Below are 26,923 nucleotides of genomic sequence, written 5' to 3' on the forward strand. Positions count from 1 at the left end.
TTTCAAGGCGAGGACTTAAGCCGCTAGGCCACGCCGCCAGGCCCCCGTCTTCTAATCTTAAAACAGTTTTCCTGTTACAACACAAGGTAGATGTTGTCATCGTTTATTCTTTTCCCACTCAAAAAAAAAGTCCAAAGTCCTATAATCATCTAAAGATCCTTCTCAATATTCCCCTATTACTTGTAAAACTTCATTCCTCACCACTGTCTTCCTCCCTCAGACCCAACTAGTCCTGTTCACTCCCTGCTGCTACTCAGATAAGCTAGTCATATTCCAGCCTCTCATGCCTACACGCTTGCTATTCTATGTCCACATGCTCTTGTCTTACTCCTTCATTCTCTTCAGGTCTCTGCTTAACAACAGTTTTATAGAGGGGACCATATTGGCCAGCCACTTTCCTGTACAATCCTTCCGTATCCTTGTACCTCGATTTGCTTTCCTTCTTAGCTCTTATACATTATATACTATATCTGTGTTTATTTTCCATCTCCCCAAGAGAATGGAATGATAGAGGTCCAATTAGTCTTATTTTTTCTATATACTCAGTGCGAAGAATATTTCCAGAATTTTAGATATTCAATAAATGTATGCCTGGAAGAGAAAGTGAATAGAAAAATGCAGATAGTGCAAGCTAAGGCTTCCTCTGGCTGTTCTTAGTGTGTGAGGTTTTCGCATTATGTACAAAGCTTGCCACATATAAACATGTATATGGTCATGAGCATATTCAAACCCTATCCAATGATGCTGAAAATGTTTATTTTAAAAAATTTATACACAGTGGCAATCAAATATAGGTTAGAACAACTTTAGAAACCACCAATTACATCAATACCTATTAAGGTTCCACTTTGCACCAAGAACTTACACTAATCTTTGTCGCCATAAACAGGAAACCTGACATCATTTGACATCAAATTTGGGGTACAATAAATTGAAGGCTAACAGGAAAAGATAATGAATCTATATTTGGCATCACTGAATTCTTTTCCTCACCTTGTTAAACCCTACTGTAGAAATAAGAGATGAGCAACTCTCATACAATAAAAAAGATCAAAGCTAGTAGCAAGGCTGAAGCTTTCAGTAAGGTGGTACTATTTAACACGTAACAATAAAATATCTACAAAATTTTTACAACAAAAGAGAATTCTCTGATGTTTTTAAGAACTTGATATCCTTGTTATTTTTTAAACAACACAACAGAGATTATATCACTGTTTTCTTTCTATGTATCTGGTCACATCTTATCATACTGTTCACTGTTTCAGTGCAAGGGTCAACCATAGTATTACATACCCTAAAACTCAACACATACTTGCTGCTAGATTGACTCAATGAGTTGACAGAGTGACACAACATGCTCACTGAGTGATAACAGGCTGGATTAATCATCAGCATTAGATATAAAACTTCATCCTATCTTTAGAATCTTTCTTGATCCTCTCTACCTCATGGGAATAAAACGTTTTTTATAGAGTTGAAAATCCATGGGAAGATGAAACTAGAATTCTTACTTTTTTTTTTTTACAATTTAAGTATTAAAATAAGCCAAGAACATGCATCTGTCAAAATGACAGGTTTGCTATGGACTTCAAATACTTCTGTGTTCCCATATTTTTTTCCAACATCATACTCCCACTTCAGACATTCAGTGAGCCAAATTCAGAGATGCAAAGCAGCTCATTCATATTTTAATTCAGGCAAAGAGAATATGAACTTAATCTAAAACTTCCCATTTAGTTGTGTTATGAATTTATAACAGCAGCTCCATAATTTATAGGTTGATGGGACATATTTCCAAAACAACCTGGTATGACTAATGAAACAGTGTGTCACAGTTCAGCAACTGAATAGGTAATGTAGCTACTGGGCTTGATTTCTAAGTCACTGAACTCATCATGAGCAGCCTGGAGAGCCTGCATTGCTCTGCAGTAAAAATAAAGATGAAGGGACATGTGACATGAGCGGCAATGGCATCGCGGTTGAATAGCATGTACCAAATAGCCATTTAAGTTTAAATAAGGATATAAGGAAATCACTTCTGAATCTTCACATTTGGCAAATAATATCTGTGCTGACTTCCTTAATCCAACTATAAATGATGATGATGATGATGTCTGTCCTTGTTTGAGCTTAATAGCACTAATATAAATATACTATGATACTCAAGAGTAACAGCAAGATATTACTGGCTCCTACATCAATTTAGACATAAAGAAATTTCCTGATTTATATTTAGCAGACTTCCTGGGTTCAAAGTTCCTTTTCCGCTTAAAAATAATATATTCTTTTATCTTTGGAACAACTTGTTAAATTACATTTGACTTAGGTGTACAATTTTTTTCTAAGTTTCTAATTTCTTAAAGTTTGTTTATTTATGTGAAAGGCAGAATGATGAGGTAGAAGGAAAGTGAGACAGAGGGTGGGGTGGATATTATTTTTCCATCCATTCATTTACTACCCAAATGCCCTCAAGGTTACGGCTAAGCCAGAGTATAGCCAGGAGCCTGGAACTCCATCCAAGTCTTCCACTTGAGTGGCAAGAACCCAGCTATTTGGGTCACGGATGCTAGTTCCAAGGCACATTAGAGGAATTTGCATTGCAAGCATGGGGGATGGGACTCAACACGAAGGCACTCCAGTACGGGATGTGGATCTCTCATGCAGCACCTTAAAATGCTACACCACAAAGCCTACTTCAACATGTTCTGGTTTCTGGCTGGAATTCACAGTCTTGCTTTTTTATTTCTGACAATGTTAATTTGTGCTCCAATGCCTACTAGATTATTTACTATATGAAGAAGCTTAAATCAATTCATGGAAAATGAAATTAAAAGACAAAGTAAATTTCTGTGAGTTATTTATATTATCTTTGCACACCTTCCACCACCTTAATCTTACAATTAAGAATTTCCAAATTAAATTCAATTTGAAAGTAGATAATTTATGTGGTTACAATTAGGAAGGTTAGAAATTTTGTCTAGCAGTTAAGAAGCCAGTGAGAACACCCACAACTCATATTGGAGAACCTGTGTGTGATCATTGGCTCCCTCATGTTCTACTTTCTTTTAAAGCAGCCACAGTGACTCAAGTGACTTGGTTCCTGCCACTGACTTGGAAGATATGGATTGAGTTCGTGGCTCTGGTTTTTTGAGTATTTGCAGAATTAACTTACAGATAGAAGCTCTCTCTCTCAAAAAAGGAAGAAACAAATTAAGGAGCCCTTCTTATTGAAGTATCATTTAACAACACATGAAATACTATATTTGTTCTCCATCCTCAAGTCTAACTCTGACCCTAAGCTCCAAATGAAACACACGCATAGGTTTATTAAAGAAACACTGAAGAGCACAGTGAAGATGACATAGTTTTTGCTTGTGGTTGGTACTATTGTTAAATTAAAATTGTATATGGGAAACATCACATAATAAATAAGAATAAAATCTTCGATTAGGTATTTCAAAGAGCAATTCCACCCCACAGAAGTTGTAGAATTCCTCCTACAAAGAATAACTTTCTACTAATACTTCAGGCTCTTTGCATTTACAGTGGTCCACATCTGAGAGAACTTGCTCGCCAAGTTCACCGAGAATGTCCTTCAAAACCCTGTGCAATGCCTTGGTAAATATGATGCCTATTTAATCAATGACACTTTATTTCTGCAGCTGGCATCATGGTACAGTAGGTTAAGACCTCACCAGCCGTGCAGGCATGCCATATGGACACCGGTTTGAATCCTGGCAGCTCCATGTCTATCCAGGCTCCCTGCTAATGGCCTGTAAAAGCAGAATATGCACCAATTGTTTGGGTTTCTACATCCAAAGGGAAGTCCCAGGGGAAGCTACTGGTTTCTGGCTTCACACTCTCCCAGCAGCCACCTGTGTAAACCATTTGGGGAGTAAACCAGCAAAAGGAAGTGCTCTCTCATTCTCCCCTCATTCTCATTCTCTTTCTATCTCCATCTATCTCCATATTTCTTCCAAATAAAAAATAAACCTTAAAAAGGCAGTGTATTTCTTACAGATAAAGTGTTTGATTCTAGAGTTCATTCTAATGAGTTCACTCTAAAAAAAATCTTAAATAAAAAAACCAACGTATTTCCAGTATGTTAATCTTGAATTACAAAAAAGTGTGTATTTCTATACAAAGTAACAGTGTTGAAATAGTTCTTTTTATTTAACAATGATTTCATCAGAATTCTTTTGCTCTATTCTTCCACATGCAAGGTCATCAGGATCAAGTCATCAGAAACAGAAGCTGGAAAAGCAGGCAAAATATTTAGAGAAGTAAAACTAAAGATGCTTAATTCACAAGCTTTTCTTAACTAAGAAATAAGTAAAATGAGTATTAAGCTAAAAAAAGAGACAGCTAATTCTATTTTCATAACCAATTAACAGTTTAATAAGCCAGTAAAAAGGTTAAAAACTAAAACTATAAAGTTGCTTTTTCATAAATTCAGCTTTAATGTAGAAAGGGGAAAAGAATAATTGAGTTCTCTGTCTCTCAAACTTTATCACCATGTTTCAAAAATACTTTCTTAATGGAAGATTAAAATACAGGAAGCTAGATGTGCAGGAATACAAAGGGTTCTTTTATGAAAAATAAAAGTAAATTAGTATGTGTTAGGCAACATATGACTTGTTTTATTCATCATATGCTAACAATGGACATATAAGCCAATGGAGCATTTTATTCTCTTTTAGAGATGAAGGATTAAAAACCTACTATATCCAAATAATTTGGCGTTAGTCACAGACCTGGTAAACATCTGAATCTGTCTAGATGTATTCTTAGATTTGGCTAATATATTTCTAGTTATTCTACTTCAAGATAATCAATAAATAGTTAACAGCAAAATACAGATTTTTTTTAAAGATTTTATTATTATTGGAAAGCTGGATATACAGAGAGGAGGAGAGACAGAGAGGAAGATCTTCCATCCAATGCTTCACTCCCCAAGTGAGCTGCAACGGGCCAGTACACGCCAATCCTATGCCGGGACCAGGAACCTCTTCCGGGTCTCCCACATGGGTGCAGGGTCCCAAAGCTTTGGGCCGTCCTCAACTGCTTTCCCAGGCCACAAGCAGGGAGCTGGATGGGAAGTGGAGCTGCCGGGATTAGAACCAGCGCCCATATGGGATCCTGGGGCTTTCAAGGCGAGGACTTTAGCTGCTATGCCACGCCGCCGGGCCCAAAATACAGATATTTTCTGAAAAAGCATTTAGGATAACTATCTATAGTGTTCATACTGGGCATTTCTGGTATTTATAACAAATCTGGTACTTGTTCAAATATGCAGTGTTTTATTATGAAAATCAGAAATGAGTCAATATTTATTAAGTATATGCTATGTGCCTAGTCCTCTAAGTCTTCAGCAGAGATGAGTCATGTAAGTTTCACATAACACTTATATGTGGTCGGTGTTATTAATTTTGATGGATAAAGAGGGAAATGGAGGCACATAGAGGTTAACCAAAATTTATCCCTGGATTACACAACTAGTGAAAAAATTTAAGCACAACAGGCTCACTTCAACATCTGTATTCTTATTATCCCAGTAATGACAGTTCTAATGCTTATCTAGCTGTATTTGAAGTCCCAGAGATAAAGTAAAGTTCTTTATTTCATCATCATCATAATATGGCATGTACCTAATTACTTCATTTGGAGAGAAAAACATAGATTTTATTTAAAAAAACAGTTGCATTCAATATTCTTTCTATATACTCTACTTTTTGCAAGGATTGGCTAGTATTTATATCTGCCACTTTGCTCAATTTTCACCAATTTGTTACTTTGGGTTGAGGAGAAACTGTTTCAAAAATAACTTTAATGATTTTGACCAGTTTGATCATTGGATTTGGTTCAGTAATCTTCAGGTGGTTAATCACTGATCTTTACAAATGCAGACACACACAGGAAAATGTTTACCACACAGTATTTTATCTCCCTCTGTAAGTGTCCTCTGAGTTTGAAATGTAGTCATATTAGTCTTGGTTTCTGTAGCCAGCTCCCATGTCTCATATGAGTACTGTTTAGTACAGATACAAGGCAAGGCACATGGATAACTTAAAATCTCTGGGAGTCACATACACAAAGGAAAACAGAAACAACTAAACATAATTTGGAAAATATTTTAATTAACATAATACTGCTTCAATGTGAAATAGTATAGCAATTATTTCTGAAATGAATTATTCTTTTTATACTATGTCTTTAAAACTCAACGTGCATTTTATATAAGCCATCCTTGAAAGCTTCATGCAAATTCAAAGTATGAGAAAAGCACGCATGGAATTCAAACATTTGTTTCAAAATTCATTCATTCAATTTTGCATGGACTTGCGAAGTACCTTCATATTTACTGCACATCTTGCGTCAAGTAACACATTTTAATGATGAAAGTGGTGAAATGTGATTACACAGGAACAATATTTACTTTTAATAAAGAATATTTTATAATGTTCCATCTAATATATGTTTAAATTAAAATAAAATGAACAAAATTCAGTCCCTCAGCCACGTCAGACACATTTCAAAAATTCAGCAGTTCCATGTGGCTAGAGGATATCACAAGGGACACTGCAGCTTTGGATCATCTCTTACATTTTGACCAGAACTCTCCTTCACCTAAGTTGTTGGCTATCATTAAAATAATTATCCTCAGGAGCATTTTTACCTAATTTCCAGTGACACTCCTAATCAACCTATTTTATCAAATTTGAATCCATTCATTCAACATCCCTTAATAGAGAGTGAATAGTTGGGAATTTCTTGAACAGCCTCCATCCTTCTCTGCTTCCTTACAGCCCTGATTCTTCCAAACTACTCTGCCATATTATGTCTTTTGCTTGATCTCTCCCTACTGACACCCTCTATCTTCTCTTCAATGCATGTTAGTAAACCTACAGTGAAGTTTATCGTAACAGGGAGTATTCAATGATGACTCCTTTACTCAGAGACCCTTTGCTTTCAATTTGCATTACACTGTACTATAACTCTATTTAGACTTGTTTCCAATATAAAGACATTTTATGCTTGCATTATACCAGACTCTGTTATATGTATGTGTGCATATGCATATATATATATAAAACCATGGGCCATAGCTTATTTTGAGTTATCTTTAATGTGAAAATAATTTTTGCTTATATCAGATCAGCCTTTCACACATTTTTTTATTATGGCCCATAGCCTACTTTAAGATTTACACATGTAGGGCCTGGCGGCGTGGCCTAGCAGCTAAAGTCCTCGCCTTGAACGCCCCGGGATCCCATATGGGCGCCGGTTCTAATCCCGGCAGCTCCACTTCCCATCCAGTTCCCTGATTGTGGCCTGGGAAAGCAGTCGAGGACGGCCCAAAGCTTTGGGACCCTGCACCCGCGTGGGAGACCTGGAAGAGGTTCCTGGTTCCCAGCATCGGATTGGCGTGTACCGGCCCGTTGTGGCTCACTTGGGGAGTGAAACATTGGATGGAAGATCTTCCTCTCTGTCTCTCCTCCTCTCTGTATATCCAGCTTTCCAATAACAATAAAATCTTTAAAAAAAAAAAAAGATTTACACATGTATATGAAGATAAAATGCACATTTAGTCTCAAACGTTTTGAAGATCTTTTGCTTATATGTTGCCACAGTTTGAAAAAATAGTTTGGACTATATCATCATCTAGGGGCATTACTAGGTTACAGGAGAAAATCAAGAGATGGAACCAGATAAGTTAAGGCACAATGAGAAAGCTTGAATTCTAGTCTAGATGGTGATTCTGCCAATAGACAGAAAAGAGATTCACAGGCAGCACAATGGGAGTCTTCAGAAAACTTGCTAAGAAAGAAGACAGCCACATTCACATAGATGACAATGGATAATGCATGTAATGGGTTAAAAGCCAGTCAAACATTTAAAGGGAATTTACTTAGGCAGTATAGATCTTTAATTATAAAGACTGCAGTTGAAAGAAAACTGGGATGCCAGCTTTCAAGGCACACTGAAAATCACAGGTTTTCATTATTCTTAGTGAAATAAGCCAAATATCATGTTTTCCATCATCTGTGATAAGTAATATATAGAGTACAAAAAATGTGGTCCACATGAGCGTGATTGGCATTTCAAGATAGGATTGTTGTTTCTACCCTTTGTCTATACTTTGAAGAATCGTTTTGCTTTTCCCTGCTAGCTATGTGTTGGAATCTGTGCCTAATGGAGTGCTAAGCCTGTGATTGCAAAGTGAAATGAAAGCATGCTATTGTATTTTTTTAGCAGGAAAGAAATGGTAGGGTGGGTGGGGAATACAGACAGAAGGGAGGGTAGAGTGGGAATTCTCACAATGATCCTAAATTTGTACTGTGTTTTGTAGGTGGAGTCAGATGGAACAATAGAGCATGTCTGTGAGCACAGAGCATGCAAATATACAATATATCTGTCCATGATATGCCGCTGACCCATTTTCAAATGTAATTCTGGCAAATGCAAAGGAAAGACATTTCAGTGAGACTCAAAGTACAAGGTAAGTGTGTTAGATCCACAGTTGAATACACAGGAACACAAATAACCCTAAGAGACCAGGTATTCCATTTTAAGTTGCTTCATTTGCAAAAACAAAGCAATAAAACTTTAAGAAATACAAATGATCAGAGGGCACAATTGTATTGTTTAGTACTCATGCTATTTACCTGTATTAGCTAACTGGTTAAGCTAAAAGTGACATAGTGAAAGAAAAGGGAAAGGCACAAAATAATCCGTAGTTCCCTTTCCTTTCAGTCCTTCCATTTTCATTAGTAGACCTAAAGTAGGATGTTGAAGTCATATGTATGTGTGAAAATGTGAAATCAAAACAATGAGGTTATCTCTCTTGCTTTTCCTTGCTTAAGCATCATCAACCATATGAGGGGAAATAATGAGGGAAAAATTAGGAAGTCAGAAATAATTTCTTTGTAAAACTGAAGCAAGTTAAGCAAGTTCATTAGCGTCTCTTAAGTTTTTTTGCTTCCCAGTTTATAAATAGAGATTATATGGGCAGACTGAGGATATAACTGAATCCTGCAGCTCTCTGACTTGGGAGCAGCATAGGCCTGAGCACTCGGATCATCTTCAGTTGTTGTCCCGGGAGCATCAGCTGAGAGCTAGGTTTAAATTGGAGTAGCTGGGACTTGGACCAGCATTCATACTGGATGATAGTTTGTAGGCAATGCTTTAATCTGTGTTGGCCTCTATAGCTTTGTATTTCTATTTCTTATGACTACTTGATTTTTCCCGTTGGTTTTTACTCGGAAGGTATTCCATAACTTAAGGAAGAAAAAATTTCTACTTTTAAATTAAAGGTTTAAACTTTGAAGGTGATCTAACTAGTTAGCAGAACTAGATGCACATTCAATCCATCAATTAACCAAGGCAAGCCTATAACTCTGAGGGAGTTAATGACATTAGCAGGAATGCAATTCTAGAGAAAGTTCAAGAACTATTAGAAAGAGCCAGAGTCATGAATTCAAAGTAAGGTGGCCACAGATTAAATAATTGCTGTAGAAGATTCTAATTTCAAACAGTACAATTTTCTTTTCACTTTTCTTGGGATGGCCAAGCAAATTATATAGTTTTAAGTTAGTTTTTGAGGTTCTGAAATATATATAGATTTTATACACACATACACACACACACAAACACACACAAAGATTAGGCTTCCACTTTTAAGAAATGTAGTAGGCATACTTTTCCCTTTACTACAGAGAAATACTCTGAAGAATAAGTACTAATCAATTGCAAGAAGACACTAAAAAGTGGAAAAAACAGACAAGCTAGAAATCTAGGGCCTGAGGTATAACATGATGGAGGGAAAAAAAATTTTAGACATCCATAAAGACCAATGAATGCAGACAGGAAAAAAAAATCCTCCTCTTTTTAGCCAGGAGTCAGGCAAACTATAAAGATAGTAAGCTCTTTTTATAATAACTGTTAAAACACAAACTGACAATTTTGAAAAATGTATTTTAATTTCAAGCCATGCCAGAAAAGTGCTGGTGGGAGCCTAGACTTCTCTTTCCAGAGGAAACCAGGAGAGAGCTGAGACTGTGATCCCCCCTCCAGGCAGTAACAAAGCCTGGAAACACATGCATTCCAGACTTCCATCCTCACCAGGCAATAAAGAGATCCCTTCTCCAATTCCACTGTGTTGGTGTCAGGCAATCACCACACAGTGATATCAAGGCCACCCTGCATTATTTCCTTCAAATGTTAATTGATGCCATCAGATATCTTAGGGATTTGTATATGATGTCCTTCTAGGTGGATTTTCCAAAAAAAGACAAATTATTTCTACTTTTGAGCTTCAAATGTCTGTGGACATAAAAACAGACCATGCTGTATTTCTTAAGTTCTCAAAGCCCTTACACATTGGCTCAAGATATGGAGCAGTGTCAATGATCTCCAACACACGAAGGTCTTTTTTGTGGGTCAAGAGCTTCTGGTAGAAGACAGTGTCTGTGAATATGGTGACAAGGATGTACCTACCCTCACTTCCATTCCATCTTTATAGTTTTCATAATAATTACAACTAGCATCCCAGGTAAGTAGAACTGCACAGTAATATTTCCTCTAGTTCTGTGCATGAACAAAGTAACTTACCTGCATATGCATCATTCAATAGTATCTTAATCGTATATGTGATACACAGCTACTGTTGCCACTATGACCAGCAAATGACCGAGGCAGTGACACCCCATCCCAAATAAAATAAGTGATATAAATACCTCAATAGTCTCATAATAGAAAATAAATATCTATTAAAGTGAAATTGCCATGTTGCACTAAAAATCAGGAAGATCTAAATAAACATTAAGCAAATGAAAAACTTCATGACAACATAAGATGGCAGGTAGGCTAGATTCATCAGGTAGACTTAAAAATTGAACAAATCCTGAAAGATACATGTTATCAAACTCTTTAAAGAAGTAAGGATGGGGTAGAAAATTAGGTAGAAAAAAATGAATAATAATAGCTAAGACCCCTATAATTTGAATAAAGAACCCCATATATATTTTTTAAAAACTAATAAAAACATGATAAACTCAAACTTACATCAAGATTTATCATAGAGAAACTTATAAAAAGAGAGAGAAAAACTTTGGAAAGCAATGACAGAACAGCTTAGTTATAGTAGAAAACAATTTGAATGACAACTGATTTTTCATAAAAAATGGAGCTTAACAAAGTGGAGCAATTTAACATTAAGGGAAACAAAATAGACCAGTGAACTTTAAATCTGCTATCAAGCAGGACATTCTTCAGGAAGGAAGGAAAGTGCAGATGATAAAAGATATGCTCTCAAGCGATGTGGAATGGGGCAACTGCCACATACCCTAGCTGTTAAGACATCCATATCACTCATCAGGGTATCTGGGTTCAACTCCATTGCAGCTTTCCATCAAGGTAGACTTGGAGAGTATCAGCGAGGACTGAAGTATCTGGATCCCGTCACCTATTTGGGAGACCTGGATTGAGGTCCTGGCTCCTAATCAACTGCTTGCTGCAGCCATTTCAGGCATTTGGAGAACAAATCATTTGGTAGGTGAGCTTTTCATGCCTCCGCTAAAAGATACACTTAAACAAAGGTACCCTGATAGACTTCATTGTAGACTTGCTCAAAAATAATGGCTAAAAGGAGGGAGCTGTAAAAACAAAAGCAAAGAAATATACTAAGGAAAAAGACATAGTGAAATCTGGGTAGGCTAAATAGAATTTCCTTCATTTCTGGAGAATTTTTTCCTCCTTTTAATTGTTTGAAAGCTAAAGCAAAAAATTATAACACTATCTGATGAGATTCTACATGTATGTACAGGAAATGTTCAAGACAATCACATTATAAGTGAAGAAAGGTAACAGGACATCAAAGGAGATTTTCTGTACTTCAATTGAACTGGTAAGATTAGAATATCAGAACATTAAGATAAAGGACAATCTGATAAACCAATGCAGTCAAGAGCAGCCTAAAGTGATACAGTAACTAAATCCGATTCTAGTTGAGATTCTGACATAGTAAAGGTCATCAGGTGTAAACTATCAACTTTCAGTGATAAAAATGTACCACACTAGTTAATAAATGCTGAAAAGAATGTATCAGGTCTGGGGGTGAGCTGGGGCAGGCCACAGTCTGAGAGCACAGTCTGAGAGCACAGTCTCAGGGAAGGTCTGGAAGGGGTCCTCAGAGATTTCCCGAATAGGTTGCTGCAACTACCAGTACAAATAAGATTCAGGTCTGGGGGGCAGGGCAGGCCAGGCTGGGCCCAGCCACAGCACTTACTGGTATGTGCAAGGGCCACGTCTGGACACGAGCCTTGTTGGGGTTCTTAGGAGTCATCCGCACCACACAGCACCTACCAGTGTATGCAAGACTGGGACTGGGGCAGGCCAGACTGGGCTGAGATGCAGTCCCTACTGGTGCACATTAGAGCCAGATCTTCAGACCAATTCAGTGGGGTCTCTTAGGAGCCATATGATACGTCCACACCACCCAATAGCCAACCTTAGGGAATGCCACATGGAATCTGATCTGGCCTCAGAGCACACATTGTGATTCTGGACCACCGCTGTTGCTGACCCTGTGTAAGGAGAGACAACATAGTAGTATGCACAGACAGCTGGTCTCTCTGATCCAACAGAAGAAATTGAATGCCTAATCAAAAATGGAAAGAAGAACAGGTTGAACAATGCTATAGGCCAGAATCTCCACCAAGTATCTAAGGTTGTACATATACTGAAACACAAACAGATAATCAAGTCTGGAAAGTAGTATCTCATGCCTGGTATAATGAAGCCAATACTATCTCAGAACAATCGAGATTATTCAAGTAACACCCTCAGGACATTCTTTACTCCTTCAGGATCCCTGGGAAGAAACCAGGGAACCATCTCCAGCCCCTGGCACTGATGTGAACTGGCAGCAAGGAGCAATGTAACACCTCCTTCTCATCCCTTCCTCCCATGGTCACAGGAGGGAGGGCAGGGTCATTTACCCCACCTATGTGCCCAGGCCATCCTTCCTCATCCCATACAAAGACTGGCATGGGTCTGCAATTCCCTCACCTATGGGCCCCTGGACCTATGCAGCAGATCTAGAGGAAACTTCTGTTTCCCAGCTTCAGCCAACGGTTGTGGTTGGTTAATAATAAATTTAAATGAAAAAGTGTAGCATATAATGTAAAATGTTAAAAACAAGTAAACTATGTGTAGAAATTCATTATAACTTTGTATCATCTGCTACATTTTTATGTAAATCTAAAACTATTCTCAAAGGTATAGCAATAGAAATAACATCAATTACTCTTGGAGATAAATTGGGTAATTCATGCATTGCTATTAAGCAATGCTAGAAAACAATATGCCAGTTTCTTAAGAAATCAAACAAACAGGGCAATTATTATGACACAGTATATTAAATATTAAGTCAATGCCTGCAACAATGTGTCTTGAGAGGGCACTTGTTCGAATATCAGCTGTTCCACTTTTGATGCAGCTCAGTCATAATGTGCCTGGGAAAGCAGTACAGGATGACCCAAGTACTTGGGCACCTGTGTCTTTGTAGCAAACTCAGAAGAAACTTCTGGCTCTTGGCTTCAGACTGACCCAGACCTGGTCATTGTGGCCATTTGGGGAATTAATCAATAGATGGTAGATCTCTGTCTCTCCCCCTCTCTTGTACTTAACTATCAAATAAATAAACAAATCTTAAAATATAAATTGAAGTAAGCAAGTACCTTAAATCATCAATTTCTTTTTGGGATATTTGTTCCAGAAAACTTAAGATAATGCTCACATAAAAACAAATACAGAAAGATTAACAGCAGTTTTATTCATAAAAGATAAAATTTGGTAGCAACCACAGGTCTTTCAAGGGGTCATTTCTTAAAATGGCAGTAAAACACCAATACCATGTATTATTATACAGCAATGAAAAGGACTAAATTATCCATATCCACAACAACTTGCTAAATCTCTAGAAAATTATGCTGCATAATAAAATTTAATCCCTCAAAAGTTAAAGATAATACGACTTAATTGACCCCATACTATTGAAATGAAAACTCAGAGAAGAGCAAAACAGATTAGTGGATGCTGATAGTTGTGGTAAAGGTGAGTGGAAGGAAAATGTGGGTGGACAGGAAAGCTGAGGAGCCTTAGGTGATGGCAATGTCCCACACCTCAAACACAGCAATGTCAAAATCTTGGTTGTCATATTGCACTAATTTTTTATAGTACCTGTCTTTATTATGTCTTACAACTGAAATATGAATCTACAATTATAACAAAACTAAAAGCATAATTTGAAAAAGTATATTTGCTTCTCCTCCCCTTTCACCAAACCTTAAACATACAATAATGTAAAAATTTCAGGAAATTTGTCAGAAAACTGTTCAGTTTAAGATAAAGGAGACTGAACTTTTTTTTAATTGCTTATGCTCCTGCTGAAAGAGCTTGAAATTATCAGGAAAGAGTTGGCACAGCTGGGTTCATATTGGCATCATCTATGTAGAATATGGAAGTGAGCATTCAAAATTCTAATATTGATTTTAGTAATTTAGCCTAATAATTAAGATGCTGGTTAAAGACCTGCACAACCTATTTCAGAGTATTAGGCTTCATAACTGACTCTGGCTCTACTCTTAACTTCCTGTCTTAACTTGCCGTCTACATGCAAGATCCAGACTGAGTTTTCAGTTCCTGGCATCAGTCAGGCCCAGTACATTCCGTGAGCCAGTGGATAGAAATGCTCCTGTGCACTCATTTGCTTTCTCTTTTTCTCTTCTTTCCTCCCTCACTTGTCTCTTTCTAATTTTCACATTCTTCCTTGAAATTGATTTCTTTTTTTTACCACCACCATCTTCCTCTCCATATAATCTATTCTATTTTCAAAGCCCACCTTCTTTGCATAGTTTTCTGGTCTTATAAGACAATTCACAGGGGTACATTCTGGATTTCTGAAAAAGCATTTATTTTTTTTTCTGGAAAAGACTATTTTCTACCCTGTAATTTAAGAAAATTCAAAAATCAAATCAATAATTTGTTGAATGATATAAAAACACTAAAACACACTGTACTAGACATGTAAATTGCCTTTCTTTTCGGCTTACTGCATGTCCTTCAACTGGAAGCCAGGTAATTATTTTGGTATTTACACCAGTCAAATCTTGTGTATGGGTACGGAAAGCATAGAGAAAGCAAATTCCTATTTGCTCTGGTAGTCAAGAGAAAGGTCTCATTGACCCAATCAACATTAGGATGTGAGTTATAAAACTTTTTTGTTCTTAGTTTGCATATACATTTTCTTAATATACTGTTTAGTAGCACCTACATACTTAAAAGAGCATTATATTAAGACACAGACACCTTCCACCACACCTGGTCACACCATAACCTTGGGGTAAAAAATGATTCAGTTCATGGTGATGTGATCTGAAACAGAGCAAAGGATCATAAAAGCACTTTAAAAAGTCTATACAATCCCTATAGATTTAAAAGGTAAATGTGTATTGTGCTATCAAATTTGAAATCATGCATATTTTCCATAACATATATTAAGAATTTTTAATACCACTCAAATTTTTTGTGTAACAAATCAAATAAATAGCTACCAAACTCATGTGAAGTATGCTGCAATTTAGCAGAGCATGTCAGCTGGAGGAAACCTTACTTATGGTTAATAGTGAATCCTAGTGGATTTTATACTTTCTTCATATATATATTCCTGCCAATCTCTTCTCATTACAATTTCCCTCCTTGGATGAAAGTAGCTAGGGAACCCTGGCATATTCCTCATTTTGCTGATTACTGGGAGAAATAATTAGAGCACTGGAAAGCATTGGAGATCAGTCAGCACAGCTGTGGCTCATTAACTGAAATGGCAAGTAAAAGGGGTATGATGTGGTCAAGTCATGAGTGTAAAGAAGCAGCTGAGTGGGATAGATGCACAAAATCAGAATTATCATATTGACAGAAATGTGGGCTTGTTAATGCTCTTAGTTGTTTTATGTAAATGGGATCCTAGATATCATATTTACATTAAGCTCTTCGAATTACACAATTTCAACTCAAGTAATATGAACATAATCAATTCACAAGGACACAGACTATCTTAAATTACTAATCATTTTGACATAGTAGCACAGTTATATAAACCAACAAGAAAGATGTACAAAACATTTCTTCTTAGACTCACTTACAGATGATCTAAGAAATATTTAAAGATTAGTAAGGTAAAGTACAAATGTAACAGCAATGGTTTAAGAACCAAGTGACTGGGTATGCAGACAGGTCTACCTCAAATTAGTCATGTGACACTGAACATACCTTTAAATTCTCTTGGATCTATTATTGTCGGATTCAGGAGCAAAAAAGTCACTAAGTCAACAAGATGACAACTAACAGTCAAGGCCACTGGGTTACATGTGGTGAGCAAGATGGCAACCAAGGACAGAGCCCTGGACATGAACCAGGGCAGGGGTCAAGTTGTTTCAAGGAAAGACTGATTGGCCAGGGTCATTTTGCTCACCTTCCCTTGGCCTATGGGTGGATGGCTTCCATAGTTGTGCTCCTACTAACTAGCTACTAGTTTCTCTCCTCCTGGAATTCCTGGGATTCCTGGCCTGAGGCTATTAGCTACTGAATTTCCCAAATAAACCAGAACTGCTTAGACAGAAACCCTGTCCATCTGTCTCTCATGCGCCAGGAGGCTGGAAGGCGGGCAGCATGCTTACTTCCTCCAGCAACGGGGTACTAGAGGAATCTGTGTGGGAGACCCTGCATATTTTATTTTTATATATAATGTATATGATGACTATATATATAGTATATATAACGTGAGAAATTTTATTTAGATCACTTATTAAATCTCTTCCAATTCTAAATGTTTATGTGTGTTAAAGGACGATGACTTGTAAAATCAGAAGTCAAAGGAAATAAACCAATATCTGTAGTGAGATATGGTGCTTATAATTTGCTGTGATTTTGCTTGTGGTTCTTTTGTTTGCTTTGTCCTTTGTCCTCAGCATTGGCAGGTTTTCTCTTCAGGTAGGCTCTAACTTTACGTTTTGTCATCCGTAGGTTTGGGGGAAGACTGTACCAATCCTGTTCTATACCCACTTTCCTATTCATTCTCACTCTGAGATGATGTCTGGGCAATGGGGTGGTTACTCCAGGGAGCTTCAGCCCCAGACTCCTTTGTCCTAATCCTACCATGGCCTCAGCACTCGGTATTGCCCTGGCTGTCTCTCTCAGCCCTGAGTGCTCCATATCTATGCTTGTGTCTGCCTAGCCTCTCTTTTACTTGTAGTTTCAGCAGCGCCCATGCCCAGGGCAGCTATTGCTGCAACCTTAAACTGTGTCATTGCTGTTCCTTCTTTCCTGCTTGCCCTAGTTGATAACTGGGTAACTGTTATTCTTGGAGACAAATAAGTCATGCCTGGTTTACCTGTAGTCCTCTTCAGATGAGTAGAGACTTCTCAAAAATAGTAGCAAGGGAATGCCCCCCTTTTCTTTTTGGGGGTGTGAGGTAAAAGTGGGGTGGTAGGGTAGATTTCCTGGACTTCAAAGCAGACTTCCCTTCATTACTGCTTTCTAGTGGCGAAGAACCCTTCCATACATCTGGGACATCTACTAAGGCTCTGGGCACATTCTGAGGCTACTGGTCTACTGGTGCTATGGACGTTGGGACAGGCATCAATGCAGGTGCCAGAGTGGTTGTGAAGCTACAGAGCTGCACAGCTGATTATGTTGCTTCGCTCTACCTCACCATACTTAAGTAGTCCATGGTGCTGCAAAACCATATGCAGATCCACATCTTTGCTCCTTCCTGCCTGTTCAATGCCTGCTTTTGCAACATGCCCACACTTGCTGCTCTGAATCCCTCCCATGATGTCTGGACTGCTTGCACACATGTCCAGACTGCTCCTGCAGGTGTTGTGCTCACTGGGACTGCCTGTCTTTACCTAGGCAGCCTTCACTCTTCCCTCCCATCTTTTCTCATGCTCTTGAAATTGGAATCTGCATAACAGGGTACTAATGACCACCTATGTGAAAGCATTTGGTCTTTAGTTCTAGTTTACTCGCCAGGATTCACATAACTAATCCAGATTCAGCCACTGCCCACTTAGGTTTTCATGTCCTCCTCTTGGGTGACCTAGATATCTCTCAGGGAAAAAGGGTATGGGCCTCCTGGATGTGTAGTGGATTCTACTTTCAACTCAAAAATCCTTCCCTCAGCTGTTTCTCTCTTCAGTGAGTTGCTCCTCAATGGTGTTGCTGCATCTGTCTGGGAGCATTCAGTAGCCCATGGAATTCCACTGTTATGGCTCCCTTCACAGTTTCTAGGGACAGCTTTTTGATTCTGTGGCTTCTAGCCACAAACTCCCTCTATGAGAAACCCACAGGAGTCCGCCTGCTCAGTGGACTCAGCTCCAAATCCACAAGACTGTTGTCTGTGTGCTGGGATGCCTTCCTGTAGCTCACTTTTGCTGTTGCTTACTCCCCTTTTGGGCTGCAGACCATAATCTCGGGTGTTGTCAGCCATTTTTCCTCATCCTCACTGCTCCACCTTCCCTCAGGTCTCCTGTGAACTCCACTCATCAAATGCACCAATTTTCCTTCTATTTCCATTTAATCCCACTGCTGTCTCTTCACTCAGGGCTATACCTTCCTACCCTGATTGGCCATCTTTGAGACTTCTTCCTAACAAATATTTCTTAAATTTCTGAGGGATAATATGGCATATGACCAGGGGCAAAACATAATTTTGACATAATGCATTCAAATGGACTCAGCAGTGTCATTACTGTTATATACTTTTGTAAGTTTGCGTAAAATTAGAACTAAGAGAGAAGTCCATTTTCATGCAAAATGAAAACTGTTTTTTTTCCTCACAAAATGCATAACCCATGATCATTTTGAAAATGTATTATAGGCATGAATTTTAATATCCTTTCCAACAAACTTGTCTTTATTTTAGAACTTGTATTTACTATCAAGGAAGATAGACAGAGGCAAATACAGGACAGAAACAGACAGGTGGGAAAACTCTCCTAATGAAATATTTACTCCCAAAATGACCTCAAGCACCAGTTCAGAGCTAAGCCAAGTGTCAGAACAGGGAGGCCATCCAGGTATCCCCTGTGGATGTCAGAAATCCAGCTGCTTGGGTTGTCATCTGCTGGCTCACAGGTGCATAATAGCAGGGCACTGTAATCAGGAATAGAGGTGGGGTTCAAATTCTAGTGCCTGATAGGGTCTGTGGGCATTCCATAGGCTTGTCTTAACCACTATACCAAAGGTCCTTATTAACTTAGCTTTTAGTTCTATTTATGCATAAAGTTGTTAAAGTTCTTTTCCACATAATATTTAAAGTGTCATATTATTGTTTATTTTTTCTTTCTTCCAAAAAGTATTGAATTTTATTTCCATATTTATTTGTGTGTACTTTCATGTGTCTCCACACACATTTTTATCACTTTTCTTTTTGTCAGGAAAAAGCTTTTCTTCTTGTCTTTCATAAGTCATAAAGTGAATTTTCTAATTTGAGGCCCATCTTCTTATCTATTTTATTCACTTACAAGGCAGAAAGACAGAGACTAGAAGAGATCTTCCACTTGTTGTTCATTCCCCAAATGACTGCAACAGCCAGGACTGGGCCACGCCCTCTAGACTCCCACACAGGTGACAGGACACAACTACCTGAGCAATCATCTGCTCTTTCCCAAGGGGTGCATTAGCAGGAAGCTGGAAACACAAGCAGAAATTGAACTCAAACCCGGGCATTCTGATACGGGATGCAGGTTTTTGAAACTGTATCTTAACCATCACACCAAATGTCCTTCCTCTTTCTACCTTTTAAAGGAAGCATTACAAATGTACTTACAAGCTTGTCTCTTAAAATATGGTTTCTGCACCTCACATATTACATCCTGTTTTTATTTTCATTTCAAACAAGGGACTTTTGAATTCATTTTGATTTTTTGATTCATTGTTTATTTAAAACCATGATGTTTAATTTCCCCCATTATTTGTTTATTTCTAGTTGCATTTTTCTGGTTTGGTCACTATGACAAATACCTGAGATTGGTCATTTACAAAGGAAAGAGGCACAGTTTCTCTCATAATCTTAGAGATGCTTTGTTCCTTTCATAAGATGGCAATGACAGGGTGTTTGCAGAGAAACCATCAGTTTTGTAAGCCAGTAGGAAGGGACAGCAACTGGATCTGACTCAGGTTATCTTAAACAACCCTTTTATGAGAATTATTTTCAGAAGGCATACCCCAAATGATCAAAGGACTTCCTACTAGGGCCATCTCCTGAATACCATAATGATTTAAGTTTCCACCCTCTTCCAGTAGCACTATTCCAGGGACCAAGCCTTTATCACATAGGTTTTTGAGGGGACACCCAAGTAATACAAAACCATAGCATCAGTTTTCCTTGAGACTGATTTCTCCTTTCACCATATTGTGATTTTAAAAAGTGTTGGTATGATTTCAAACTTTTAAAATTGTAGGTTCTCTTTCTCTTTGTGTCTCTCTATCACTCAGCTTTTCAAATAAGTAAAAATCAATCTTAATTTTTAAAAGGTGGGGAGGTTGGGAAGAATTACGACACTGTGATTTATGCCACTGCCTGCAGCGCTGGCATCCACATCAAAGTGCCAGTTCACATCTGGGCTGCTCCATTTCTGATCCAGATTCCTGCTCATGCATCTGAGAAAGCAGCATCAGGTGGCCCAAGTAATCAGACCCTTTCCACCCGCGTAGGGAGACCAGATGGCGTTCCATGCTCCTTACTTCAGTGGGACCCATCTCTAAACATGACAAAATAATGGAATATTCATTTCTCTCCACATGTCTTCTACCCCCTCTATCATTCTATCCTTCAAATAAATAAATCTTAAAAAATAAAAACTACCAGAATTTGGTTTTTGGCCTAACATTTACCGTTTAAATAAAGATATTTTCTGCTCTTGTTGAGTGTAGTGTTACATACATGTCTGTTAAATACAAATAGTGGTGTTCAAGTTCTCTTTTTTCTTAAGATTATACCTGGTTGTTTTTTGTTATTTAAAGTAAAATTTTAAAATTTCCTATCTGTATTATAGAGCTGTCTTTTCCTTTCATCTGTGAATTTTTGCTTCATATCATTAAACAAGTATTAAGATTATGTGTACATTCGTGCACACACATGTAGGTGTACATAGAAGAGGAAGTTTATTTATGCCATTAAACATGTGAATCAGAATCGTAAAATTTATTCACACGTACAGTGGCCATGAAATCATCTCACTGAAATTCTACTCCACTCGAGTCTGCTATAACACAGTTGACCATCTGGCCACAGCTGCAAAGCCTTTGGACTCAACAGAATTCAGTAAGAGAACTCACTTCCTTTTGGTTATTATCAAAAAGTGATTGAACTTAGAGTTCTAGAGTTTGCCTGTTCCTGTCCAACAGAGATACCTCCAGTGGGTGACCTTGCTTAGGGACTCTCAGTGTCTTCGCCAATCATTTCTCAGAACCATAAAAATTTATAATCATTTCTGTCAGTTCCTTGTTTTTTTCCTCCTGGCACTATTGGAAGGTTTTCTTTGCAAGCTCTTACTTTTTCCCATTTCATTCTTTATAGGTGCTGTACTCAATGTGCTTCATTTAAATCCTATTTTGTAGTCTTCTCAGAGGAATTGAACTGTATAGCAGCTCACTCCTAAGTGGGAAGAAATAATAGCTTTTCTAGAATTGCTATAATCTTCCTGATGAGTCTTGGACATTCACTTTCTACCATATTGGAAGGAAATACAGATGTAGCAGCTCATTTCATTTTGAAAGTCCATTCTACTTACAGGCCCCAACTAGTATTGCATAAATAATGTCATAGAAGCATCAGTCTCTAGATAACAATCCTATATCATCTCTTTGTCCAATCCATGTTGTCTGTATGTGTTTGAATTCTGCTTTCTTCTTAGAGTTTGAGGACACAACCATAATTAATATTTGTAATAGTATTATTAGTTAACATTTATTCAAGCTTTCTTTAGGCAAGATACTACTATGATTCATCTTCTCTTCAAGATTTCCCCATGAGATGCATACAGAATATAGGCTGTTTAATGCCCTCACTACTTATTTTGCAAATCAGAAAAACATAGTTTTTCTTCAAAAAAAAGTTTTCACCTAGAAATCATTACTTTAATCTTCAAGAAACACATTTTATGTCATTTGTTGAGATAAAGACATAAACTACATCGTCTATAAAATGAATGGAGGTTTGTTAGATGCAGCAACACACAACCTGTAACACACAATCTGTAATTTTATCAGACTCTCTGTTGCAAAGACTATTTCCTTATGAAATGGCATTTTTTCTCCTCCTTCCATCCTTCTTCCCCACTCGCCATTCCTACCATTCCTGTAGCTACAATGATGATAAGTAGCTGAGGAATACAATTTAGAAAAAACAAGAAATGAATACCATATAATTACATGGTTTCAAAATATTATGCCAATTATACATGCCTAATTAGCTTATTAACTATCATACTCTGTGCATGGCTAAATAAAGTATCTTATTTATTAGCTATTTCTGCATGTAGAAACATTTTACTTTAAATGAAAGTTTGCCTTGAAGGACATTCAAACATTTTATAAGTTTGAAAACTAAAAATATGATGAGTTCTATTTTACTCAGGATAGTGAATGAAATGTATGGCCAATGTGTGCCAAGTATCAATTATTATCATATGGTCTATTTAGGAATTACCAATTTAAAAAAAAATCAATTCAACCCAATATACTGGACAAAACTTAATTCATTATTTATGTTTCACAAAGTATATCAATATCTTATATTACCTAAAGTCATCCTTATATAAATAATAATTGGACAAAACTATACTAAAATTATGGGCCAGCATTACAGTACATCAAATTAAACCACAGCCTGCAATTCTAGAGCGCCATCAGTTGTTCCACTTCCTATCCATGGCTCTGCTAATGTTCCTGAGAAAGCAGCTGAAGATGTACTCCTTAGTACTTGTGCCCATGTACCTACACGGGAGAATAGAGTAGACAACCAGATTCCTGGCTTTGGCACAGCCATGTGGGGAATGGTCCAGTGAACTCAATAACTATTTTAGCTATTTTACCCTTTCACTTTGTAACTCTATCTTCTGTATAAAATAAATAAAACTGATGGTAGTTAAATGGCTGTTATATATAATTTTGTGTCTCTCAAATCCATGTTTCAGCATTAATGCCCAAAGTTTCTCTATTTAGACATGATGTCTTTAGGAGAAACTGCCATCCTGTAGGATTTGGGGTGTCAGGAAAATTGAGAGCTAGTACTCTCAAAGAAGTCGTGTCTTCACACCCACAGAGCGGCAGTCTGTGTCCAAAAGGAAAAGCCTTCACCAAATAATACTCCTATTGTTACACTGATCCTGTAATTCAAATCTAAAACTGAACGAATAGACTGCTGCTATTTGAGATACCATGCATATTGTATTTTTTATGACAGTCTGAGAATACTAATTGCTAATTAGATTTTGAATCAATGATGTTCCATTAGTCACAGCAACAAGAACAAATTTAAGCATTTCAACCTTTATTGAAAGATATTTAATGTGAATTATGCCCTAAGAAAGTATGTGGAACAAGTGGAAATATATAGATGTTACTTATTCATCATTCGTTTTCTTGATAAAGCACATGTACAAACTAACTCAAACGTGTAGACAAATATTGCTGTTGGGCTAATCTAATCTTTCACATAAACTCTGATCTGTGTCTAGATTAAGTAAATAAACAGATAAAATTTATTTCCAGTTCAGAAGTTCAAGATGTGTGAAGAGTGAGAAACCATGTGAGCTTAGCCACAGAGAGATACCAGAAAAATGATGTGCCATGTGCCCAGGGACTTATTGAGAGAAATTTTCAAAGGAGAATGGACTAAGCAGAGCGGTCACTCCAGAAGGCAATGTAGAGAGAGAACAGAAATGCAAATGTTGGTCACACCACTAGCATTCTTGCATCTGGACAAGCACCTCCCAACTGGAAGTTCCATCTTAAAAAGATATGCTAAAAAGAAGCTGGCATGGTTTCGACTAGTGGAGAATTCCATAGTCACCACTTGGAACCTTGGCATCTTGTCACTGACAATAACAGGCATTAGCAACAGAGCTAGGAGGTAGTAGGTAAGGCTAGGTTTCATGTACCTCCCCGAGCATGGAGACTTGGAACTCCCGGCACACTGGAGATGATAATCACAACATAAGTTTAAATATCCTGTCCACACCATTGACTATGACCAGAATCTCTCCATGAGGAACATTTTTGCTTGAAAATGGTGGGCAGAGCACCCCAGCCCCACCCAAGACACACCCATGGAACTCGTATAAGCCTTAGGGATCCCACAGAGCCTCAGAGGAACATTTCTTGGAAGAAAGGTTTCAAAAGTGAAAGTAAACAGAAAATAATTAGCATACAGACACAAGAAACTTGAATAAGGAAAGAAAAAGATTCATGAAAAGGAACACAATAATACATTCATAGTGCACTATGAAAAATAATTCAAAAAGATGTTGGTTATTCAAAATACAAACAAACATTTAAAAATGCAATTAGGAAATAAAATCATTCAATTAGGAAATGGATAAGAAATTCAGCAGACATATTGAAAAAAAAAACCAGAAATGCTACAAATAAAGTATTGAATAGGATACAAAAATTACAACGAAATGGTCCAAAGCCTTAGGACCCTGCACTTACATGGGAGACCCAGAAAATGCTCCTGGCTCCTGCCTTCAAATCGGCTTAGTTCCAGCCATTGCGGCCACTTGGGGAGTGAATCATCTGCCTTTCCAATAAAAATAAACCAACCTTTTTTTAAAAAGACAAAAACAAAAGTACCTTGAAAATGGAGTATAGAAGGAACACCCCAACACAAGAAAAAAATGTGACAATCCCACAGGCAGCATCATATTCAATGGGGAAAATCCTGAAGTATGCTCACTAGAATGTGTACCCAAACAAGGATTTCCACCATCAGCACTATTCAGCATAGCTCTAGGAGGGACATTACATAAGGAAATCAAAACAATCCACTAAGAGACTAGAGCTCATGTGAAAATTTGGCGAATTTCCTGGTTAGAAAATCAAAAAGATCAATAGCACTATTATACGACAAATATGCTCTGGATATGTAAGAATCTCGAAAGATTAGTCCCATTTACAATAACTACAAACATAATACTTTGGGATAAATTTAACAAAGGACATGAAATATATCTGTAACCAAAATTATAAAACTTTAACAAAAGAAATGGAAGACAACACTAAAATTTCAAAAAAACATACATAGATATTGCTTGTGCATTATAATTAAAATAAACAAGATTCCCAGGCCCAACATGATAGTGTAGTGGTTAAAGTCCTCGCCTTGAACGTGCTGGGATCCCATATGGGCCTGACACTACACTAGCTAGCATCCACCCACCACCAGGGCTTCTTGTGGTCTCCTGTGCTGAAGCATTTAATTGATTACTCATCATTCTCTTGCCCAACACCAGGCTCCTAGCAATGCTGCTTGTTCATTTATTTCACGTTGGTTTTGCCTTTCCGGTTAGATCTCATTCATTCCCACCACACCAAACTGCAGGTATCTTTTGAACTATGTTTCCTATCTTACCAAATTTCCTAACAAGCCCTTTGTCTATCTGGAGGCTTGGTTTAGCACTTAGAAATCCTAGGTAGCTCTGGAAAACTCTATGTTAGAGTCTCTATCTTTCCAATCTTTTTAAAATGTCAACTTCATTTGATATTGCTGCGGTCTACTGGTTTGTTTGCAAGGTGGCTGCTTCCTTTCCCAAAGATCCCAAAGAGAAATCAGAAACGTAAAAATTGTCTTCCTCTGAGGAACAAAGCACGAACAAGTAAAACAACAAACCAAAATGCTGCACACCAGATCATTTGATATACTTAATTATTTTCCCCTCCTCACAATCAGAAAAAACTTTCCTCCCTATGTATGCCTATTTTATATAAAGCGCAAAAGAAATTGCTTGCAAGTCTGTTCCTTGATAACTTTAATTCCCTTAAATGAGCATTGAAGAAATCTTTACAATCCTTCAACAAAAGAAGAGTTTTGTATATAATTTATTGTTTTAAGAAGTTCCATTTTTGAATGTCAGAATCTGAATATTCATTTTAATGCTTGGACTCTTTCAACTTGGGCCCAGCTCTGGTTGTTGCTGGAATTGGGGAAAAAAACAGTTGTCATATCTTTTTTTTTTAAATCTCTCCCTTACTACTACTATGACTTTCAAGTAAAACAAAAATTAAATAATAATAATGATAAATTCTTAAAAGGTAATGTATCTTCTAAAAAAGACAATTTTAAGAGTCTACCAAACTTCTAATTTGGGTAATTTCACATATTATAGTACTTAATTTCATTCAATTTAATAAATAATGAGTATTATCTAAATTAATTTCAGATTTATAATAAGGGCACATGTTTATTCCAATGCTTGATATACCTCATTCCACAGTGGAATGCCTGACTCCAATTTCTGACTTTATCTTTCTGATTTAACAACATTTTTAGGTTATTTATTTGACAAAGTGACAGAGACAGGGAGAGACAGAGAGGAGGATATCTTCCACTCATTGATTAACTCCCAAATGTCCCTGCCAAACAAGGCTCACTCATGCTGAAGCCAGTAGCTTGGCATTCTATCCATCTCCATGAGAGTGGCAGGGGACCAGCCCTTGAGTCATCTTCTACAGCTTTCCCAAGCACAGTAGCAGGGAGCTGTGCTGGAAGCAGAGAATCTGGGACTCTCACCAGTGCTGTAATATGAGTTGTCCACATAACTGACAGTGGTTTAACCCATGGAGAGACAATACTGGCTCC

Source organism: Ochotona princeps, chromosome 1 (genome assembly GCF_030435755.1).
Source record: "Ochotona princeps isolate mOchPri1 chromosome 1, mOchPri1.hap1, whole genome shotgun sequence".
NCBI lineage: Eukaryota > Metazoa > Chordata > Mammalia > Lagomorpha > Ochotonidae > Ochotona > Ochotona princeps.